We start from the raw sequence: 9,461 nt of genomic DNA, 5'->3' as shown, positions 1-9,461 counted from the left end.
TTGGCTGACATTAAGGTTTTGAAACCAGGCCTAAGGGCTCAGAAACCTTATGCTCCACTGAAAAATTGGGCTCACCATTTCTTTTCACCATATCGGCTATTTTTCGGTGACCTGGGCATGTCCCAGAGGCCAGCAGGCATTTTCATTGCAAACATCGTGAGTGCAGGCAGAAGCCTTTAGACTGCCCTTGAATTCAAAGTCGATGAAATATGTAACATTGAGGGATTTCTGTTGAGGAATTTGTGCTGAGACTTTTTCCTGCACAAAGAGTTCCCAAAATTGTTTAACAGCCAATGGGACATTAAATGCTACGACATTTATGGGACATAAATGTGGGACATCTATGTTAAGTCCCACTCACCGCTGCCTTTGTCATCTCCATTCTTCTCTGTCAAACGCAAAACTAGCTCTGAGAGAAGAAAAAATTAAAATGTAACCTCCTCACCCATTCCTCTAAGCTGTGGTTATGTCTTCACTGTTTTAATGTTCACATTTGTCAAGTCAGAAATGCATTTTAAAGTTTTGTTTAAACAATGTCAGGTCCTGTAAACACAGCATAATGGACAGAGAACAAAATAGCTTCTCTCCTGCACCCCCCACCACTCTGTGTCTGCCTGTGCCAGATTCAATCATTGCTTTGCCTTGAAAAGAAAGCAAAGGGAACTCAGCAAATGTGCTATGAAGCAGAGCACAGTGCAGCACAAGTACATGGTGATTAGGTCTAACTTGACTCTGAATTATTTTTAAAATAATCCAGCCCCTCCTGGGCTGTCTTCCAGCTCCCCACAATACCCTACTGAGTTCCCTTTTACTCTCAAGCCTTTTTCTCTGGGATTCATTCCTTTACCTCCAGGTTTTTCTTTCTTAAACAATCTCTGCCACCTTTTTTTCCATCTCATTATTTAGATATTTCTCCATTCTTCATTTCATGGTTTCTTTACAGTTCCCACCCAAAAGAAGACCTTTTTTTTATGCACCCTCCCCTTCCCCACCAGCTCCCCTATTTTCTGGAATTATGGATCAACCCGAGCTCCACATTTTCCTTCTAGGACAAATCTTGACTCAAGACTTCTTGGAACAAATTTGATTTTATTTTTGCATATAGTTTGCTCAGAAAAAACAAGATCAAGTCAACAGGGGTTTCCGGCTATTATCTGCTGAACTCTGAGTCTTCAGTCTCAAGGCTGTGTGCATTGTTCTTTGAATATCCTGTGGAGCACATTTTGTAAGAGGTTTGTGGTTTCTGTGTGTCAGCTGAATTGTGAAAAGGTGAGGGAAGCAGGAGAGGAGAAGGTTGTGTTAAGTGTTGAAATACTCACCTGCAGTGCTCTGTAGTCACAATTCCTGCATACACTTTTAAATGTTGGGCATGAGGAGAGCTGTATCTTATTTATTTATGTACATGCTTTGGTAAGAAAAGCAATACAAAAGCAGTCACCACTGCAAAATAACAGTGCTTCTGTTTTGCTGGACTTACAAAAGGGGAAGTGCTTGGATTGATGTTCTGCTATTGAACAATCAAAAATGCATCACAATTCTGTCATCTGTATTGTTTTCTATAAAAATTCTCCATTACAGTTGACCATAAAATCACAGGAAAAGATGCCTACATTTTCTGTCACTTCTAAATTATAAAAACAATATGTGACTTCATCTTGGAAACAAAGCCTTAGCAGATGGAATAGAAGGTTAGATGATAAGCTCTAATGACTTCAGTCCTTTGAATCCTACTGCAGGTGAGGGTAGTGAGTCACCTCAGCAGGGGCCGAATTCTCAGCAGTAAAGAAGTAGAGGAAAACAAATCAGTAATCTTCCTGCAGAGCAGTGGTCTAATCCCATCTGACACCAATTAGCATCCTTGCTGATGGTCCTTATTAGGACATAGCTGAAGTCTGAATTACATGTCTCAACAGTGCAGTGGTCATTTTGCAGAGCAAAATTTAAATAGGTGTAAAGCCAAGGACAAAAAAAACATCTTAAAGAATGCCAGCTCAAAACCTGTCCCTGAAATGGGTCTGTCCTTTTTTCTGTCACCCTACTTTCTGCTGAAACAACACCAGTTCAGCTTCCTTTATTGTCAGCAGTGAGTAACTTTCAGAGATGTGAAGTGTGAATCCACATCACTCAGAATTGAACTCAGCATCAGATGTGCTTGCCAGGGTTAGGGATTGCAAAGGGAAGAATGCCTTGTAGCTCACTAAACATTTCCGCCTTGCTTTTGCTGGTTGTATAAGCTACCAGAGGTATCTTTGCAGAAAAGATCCATGATTTTTAGAATGTATTTAACTGGCAAAAACATATATTAAATTCCTATACATTTCACAGGAAGTCACAGGACTTGTGATGAAGTGGGGTGAGGGAGAAGTTGTTACTCATATTTTCACCATCTAAAAATGTTTTGCTATGTATTTTCAGTTTCCTGGAATTCACCAGACAAAAGCTGCTATGCTAACAAAGATCTACTGGACCTTTTTCAAATGTAGCTGACTTAAAACCCAAGAATTTCTTGGCCTGTCTTACCTTCTCAGGTCTTGAAACATATCTATGCACTGAAATTGTGTCAAGAGACACATATTGCTTAATTACAGAGAAGCATTTTGACAAAAAATACATTTCCCATGCCTTCTTCAGTTCTTAATTTTTCCTGCCAATTCTCTACTACCATCTGTCATCAACTCCCATTTTTCTCTTCAGCTGAAATATGAGTGTAATACTGATTCCAAAATATCATAGAGTCTGTGTCCCCTTTGTACTACATTTTCATGCAGATAACTGCAGAGGATTGCAAATCTTGTTCAAGACTGCCAGTAGGTTTGTCAGTCTTCAGAGTCAAGAGGAAAAGCTCATCTGCTAGAATTACTCATGACAACCTCATCTTTGATCACTGGGACAGTTTTCAAATTATGTATGTCCCCTCCAGTTCCAGGTCATTTTCAGATCTCCTGTTTTTAGTTGGATTTTGAAACTCAAATAATTTTGTTCCTGGCCCAGGCATCATCAAATGTGGGAGAAGGTCATTCTTCTCTTTGTCTCAATTTTCTCTTAATGAGGGTATTTCCTTAGTGAGTTTTGGTTGCTTAATTTTTTTAAACAACAAGCCAGAAACAAATGCTGGCGAGTAACCAGCTTAAAATTCAGGATACTTTCTGTAGAAATAGAAATTACATAGCTCATATTAGTTCATCTATCCTTACTAGGAGTGTTTTTTACTTTCTTGACATGAAACCTGTGATTTCTTTGCTATTTGGATTGACTTGGGAGGAAGTAGGAGCTTCACTTGTCCCTTGGCTCTCTTGGGGGACACATCAGGCACAAGTGCACCTGGATCTCTTGGCCTGTCTCAGCCGATCAGAGGTAACTAAATGAAAATGTCAGCTTAAAAGAAATGAGTGGCACATAGAAAACACAGCCCAGGTACATCTGGGACATGATTTTGAAACGTAGCCAATGAGAAACGACTGAAGTTTGTTCCTGCTTGCTGACTGCAGACAGTCTGGGGGGAAATAAGTCACATCTAGTCTTTCAATTAGTAGGACAAACCGTGCAGAGGTCACAACAAACAAATTCAGCCACATTTCAGAGGAGGTCAGTAGAGTAAAAGAAATCAGTATGTCAGTGGTTTAGCAGAATGCCCAGGGAATTTTCTTCTAGGTGGGGTTGCACCAAACGAGTTCTCCCTGTGGTCACTAAGTCACTCTGTCCTCACTGAGGATGGAACCTCTCCAGCCATTCGTGATGTGCACCGTGACTGAAACAGAGCAAAAAGTACAGTTTTAATTCATCCCCAGAATGTCCAAACTCGTGTCTGTGACAATGGGCAGCTCAGATAGGGTCCTTTGCCATCTGAGGCTTCAGCAGAGAGCACTCCAGTGCTGGATGGTGTGTGGGTTTGCCTGCTAACAAACATGCCCAGACTGGGCTGGTTAGAAGGGCAAACTGTGGGTGTTGCTGAGGTACATTTGAAGTCAAACTGATACATAGAAATGAAATGATTGATATCTTATTTTTCTGAGTGTAGCAGTGTGAACATTTGCTGTAAATTATATTTGTTACAGACCCAGAATCTTTTGGCAGTGACTCTGAGTTTGGATGGACTGGCTAAACAACTTGTTAAACAAATGGGTTTTGGTCCACATTTTGCAAATTATTTTGATTATACAGTGCTGTTTGCATGATTAATGACTTGCAATTTTATTATTTCTGTTATCTGACTGGACTTATTTATTCATGGAAATAAATAACTTATTCCATCAATACTATTAGATTTGAATGTAGCATATAGTATTGGTATGATCTTGTATTGTAGACAGAACTGTAGATTTCTACTTGCAAAGGTACCATGTTGTATTTAATGATTCCGCCAAATCAATCCTTACAAGTACTGTTGAAAATTTAGTTGCTAATCAATGCTAACTTAGATAAAATGCAAATTTTGGAACAAATATATATGTACATATGTGCTCACACACCCCTTCCTACCCCTAGATACCAAGTGTGATTAGTAAATCAAGCTGCTGATATATCATTATTATCAGAAAACAGTGTTTCCGTATAATGAGGCAGCAGCAAGTCAATCATAAAACCTGGTTTTTATTTTCATCTTCTCTGAAGTTTGCATTGAAATAGCAAAGATGTGATAAAGCTATAGAAACTGGTGATATATATTGCAATAATTTAGCTGCAAAATATTTTAGGTAAACTGAAGGCATCAAAGGAAAAACATGTTCAGATATGCTGCAGCAAACATATGCATTAAATGAAGGAAAATCCCTGGAATTTAGTTTTATTAAAAATGAGCTAAATAATTTTCTTTTCTCCTAAGCAGAATTTTTCTACCTGTCATTTGTAATCCGTGTCATTCTATTTGAGTGATTCTTTGGGCTTCAGCAAATGAGTCTGCCTGACAAATCTTACTTGAAGCAGCAGCAGTAATGCTCTCCCTGCTCCTGGCCCATCTGATCTTTGCAGAGGTCACTGCCTGCATATCACAAAGGCAAAATGGGCCATGTGTTTATCCTTCACATGCTGAGGTTCATAGTCCTGTGGAGCTTAGGGTCTGTGCTCTGAATTACACACTTGAGGCCCCAGAATAAGGAGCTGCATGATGTGGTAACCCCAGCAGTGGCTGCAGGATTCTCTGCAGTTGTCCCAGGAGGATTCAGCAGGTCTGACTCACATGAAGCTGTTATTTTCAAGTCAGCTATTAGTGACCTGCTAGATTCCATGAGTGAATTTCTGTCTTTTGATCATTTGGTGTAAAGATGAGCTGAAATGAGGGTTAGGTTCTATTGTCATGTAGGGATGACAAGATGTGCTTTTCTTTCTGTGCTCATGATTTGCTTCATGTTTGTAATAAATCTAGTGGGGTTGGGAGCATCACTTTGTCCCACTACAAGCTGGGAAGAAAATGTAAAAAAGATTCATATGCTACTACAGGAGAGGCCTGGGTCAGGTCTGCAGCTAACTGCTGTGATCTGCAAAGGGGCACACATCAAATTTCCCATTTCAAACAGCCTTGACAACTGGGATCACACCCTGATTAGTGGGGTTAAGGAAAGAATCAAAATATGGAGGAGATGGTATGTGTCAAGGATTCTTTACCTGAACACAAACAGAGCCGTGCTTCTCTCTGGCACGTTTATAAATCTAGATTGTGCTGCATGATGTTAATATCCTGCCCAAGCCTGGCTGGGGGTGAATCAGTCACTAGGTATGGCTCTCTCTGTGCACTACAGAAGCCAGAAACAACCCGCCAAGCCCTCCAATACTGAATATCAGGAATATCAGAAAGCTGTGAATGGTTCAAAATCTGTGGATGCTTCATCTTTCCATTCCTCCCATTCCCAGAACAAGCATTGCATAGCAGTGTCACTAATAGCAAATTGTCAGCAGCTATTCCAGGGGGGCAGATCATGACTGAAGGGTTTAAGTATTAAAGTCTCCATGCAGGTCTCATTGTTTGATACCAAAATGGATGCAAAATACACAATACAAAAAAGGGAAGGAATGAGGCGGGAAGGAATGAGGCAAGAAGGAGTGGTGTGACTCTTGTTATTAATGGGAAATATCAAGATTTGGCTAGTAAGTTTATTCTGACTCTGATGTGCATGTGAGGGTACACAGGAAAATGTATAGGGGAGGCAAAATCATTAATGGATGAGAGGGAAGGGAGGGAAGGAGGGAGGAAGGGAGGGAGGGAGGATGGAAGGGAAGGAAGAAGGAAGGAAGGGAGGGAGGAAATGATGAAAAACTTTAGGAGGAAAGTTAAAATAAGGAAGTAAAGTGGGAGATTTAAAACAAACTGTGTTAACAGTACACTGTGGACATCACAGTCGTTACTGCAGGATCTTCACAATTTTTTGTGCTGTAGTGGAAATACTTTCCTATTCTACAGAACTGGATCTGATATATAAACAGAATAAATTATTTTAAGAAAGTCAGTGACAGAGCTGGCATTCATGACTAATATTAAGATGCTGAAACTCCAAATTCTACATTCAAATGTGTGAGCTGTTAAATTCTAAAAGGAAGAGCGTGTAAAATTTGTATTTATTTTACTGTCCTCTCTGATTTGGATATTTCAGATGCTGTATCAATACTGCTAGACACCCACAAAGGAAGATCAATACATTTTTTTGGTTCTATATGTCTTGCATAACTTCACAGTTGAGATCACCGCTAAAAAAATTACTCAGAGTCCAAAACCTTTGAATATCTTAAACATTTAATCAGCTATATGAGAACTACATTCATTTGCATTCAAACTGGAGTCAAACATTCAACACATTTGAGAATTCTCTCTCTCAGTTCTTTTGAAAACCTACAGTGACTACCAAGAAGCTCTGTAGACTCAAATATAAATACCACCAAACATTGGAACCCAAATTGTTGGTCAGCACCAGCACACCCCAGTGCAAGCTGTGCTTCACTCTATTGGATTTACCAGGTGGTGTTTGCTGTGTTACAGTGCCTCAAACTGGAGTTCTGCTGAGTACTGTAAACATGCCTTTAGGCTCCTGTGAGCTAAAAATCCCTTGAAAATGGGATGACAAGACAGATTTTCTAAAATGAAAGAGAAATAACTAGTGGGATGTTTAGCAGGAGGTATCATATATCACAAATCACAGTAACTCTCTATAGGCCCAGAAACATCTTTAACCTGTAAATATTTGATAATTTTACTCTAAGTAACTTCAACATTGACTTCTGTGCCTAAGATAAAGACATTTAAAGAATTGACACATGACCTTATTTGTTAGGAAAGTAACATAAATCTTTCTTTAGAGACTTTGTCAAGTCTTCAAACCCAAGGAAAGTCACAGATAATGCTATCCTTTTTCAGAGCTGCAAATACACATCTTCAGTAATAGGGCGAGTGACAATACCCTCTCAACATTAAACAAGGTTTCCTACTGTGATGACATAATAAAGGAAAGATCCCAGACTTTTTTCTAGAGACTTCAAACAAAGTAGAATACATGAAAAATACTGAATAGTCAGCAGTGGATTTTTAAGTCAGGAACAAACTAAGTCCTCCTCAAAGAAGAATTTCCTCCAAGCATAAACATGAAATAACTTTTAATAAAAATATGATATATGAAAATCTTCTTTGTGAAAGGAGCAGTCAGCTTGACAGTCTCTACTTCCCTTATCTGATAAGCAGTCTCAATGTCTTTTCAGTGAACAGGGATATTTCATACAGAAATGACATTTAAAATAAAGCAAGATAAATTATTAGAGGCCCCTAATATTTAGAAAGACTTAAATGTTACATATAAAGTGCTGAATATTATAAAACTGGAGAATGCCATAGTATAATTTGTCAGTTTGAAAACATAACAAAGCATGAAACACCTTAAATGGGCTTACAGATTTTGAATTCTGAGGCTGAACTAGACCACAGGAAGGGTGGTGATCTAAATCATATTTTTGTTGGGTTAGGAAAGTAGTGTGCAAAAATTTGTGGGTGTGGGATTATTTCATGCTAACTGTAAAATTAAATATGCAACAATTTTTCCAGGATATTTTTTGTGGTCTTTCTTTTTCTGATACGTTAAAGAAAATAATGAACAGTTGTGACTCTCTTAAAATTTTGTTTCCATTTTTCATATGAATCTCTTTAATAAAAAAGAAAGAACAAACAAACAAACCAACCCAACACCAAAAAACCCAGATCCTTTCCCAGCTTTAATTCCTATCCTGTGGAAAGGGGCATTGCTCAGAGGAGATCACCAATCCCCTGGTGCCGCAATAGGTACTTCTTGTTTTCTTCTGGTCAAGCCCAGAGCCCTGCAAAAGTTAGCAGAGATAGTCCTGCAATCTGTGGCTCTTATGTAATGGAACAGAGTACACAAAGAAATAGATTTCATTTCCATCAAACCACTTCCTCCTGCAGATAGAAACATTTTTACTTGGTGAGCACACATGAACCCTCTGGTAGCAGCACCTGGAAAGCTGCTGGTCTCAACCTGTCTTCTTGAAGAAACATTGCTGTAAAGGAAACCCATGGAGGAAAATATTAAAATTATTTTCTCTTTCAGTATGATAAGCAGGTGTCATAAAAAAATCTGAATTATAACTTCCCAACTGCACACAAACAGAATTATTTTCTGTCATCATGCAAAGCTTGACATGAGAACAAAAGAGCCCTTTACTCTTTTATGAAGCTGTAGAAAGGTGATTGTTTTTCTTTTAGTTGTCAGAGATTATTACTGAATGGCTATAATGTTAATTCCATTTCTAGGATGAAATCAACTGTATTTAATATTTAAAGGGAATAAAATAGCAAGGCGACAGTTGAATGAATAATTTCCACAAATAATTTAATTCCCATTCGCTTTGTTATCTGTTTGTACTTCCAACTGTGAATGGATGCCATATCCTCAAATAAAGTTGTATTAATTCTTTTTTTACATATTTCTCCAGCAAATAATTTCATTGATTGTTATTAATTGAAAATATTGAAATTGGTGATACTGCAATCAGGTTAATTACATTTCATGTTCCATTTTTTTTTCCAATTGAGTGTTATACACAAACAACCAAAATAGTGTAAGTTACATATGGGGAAAAAAATACAATAACACTTGTATATTAGGTTCCTGTAACTAATTAAGCTTCAGCTTCACTTTCTCTATGTTCCAATTGCAAAGCAAGATAGAAAAAACTCCATAACTGTATCTATGCCTGTGCTCCCTGGTTAATGCAGATCTCTTTCTGGCAAGATCACCTGGGTGAGATTCACAAGTGCTGTGAATTCCACGTGTCTCGTTCCTACTCTAAACTTAACATCAACCATATTTATTTTGTAAATTTAAGGCTGACATTTCCGTTGGTAAACTGCAGTGTTGAAGTGTATCAGTCACACTGAACAGAATGAGTATTATAGACATATTTCACATATTTCCATAAACAACGAGAAGGAAGCTTGTGACTGCAGCAAAGCAAAGTTAAATAAAATC

The sequence above is a fragment of the Lichenostomus cassidix genome, chromosome 13 (assembly GCF_008360975.1).
Source record: "Lichenostomus cassidix isolate B80296 chromosome 13, HeHo_3.0, whole genome shotgun sequence".
In the NCBI taxonomy this organism is placed as follows: Eukaryota; Metazoa; Chordata; class Aves; order Passeriformes; family Meliphagidae; genus Lichenostomus; species Lichenostomus cassidix.
The sequence above is the reverse complement of the archived record's forward strand: the minus strand, read 5'-3'. Positions refer to the sequence as shown.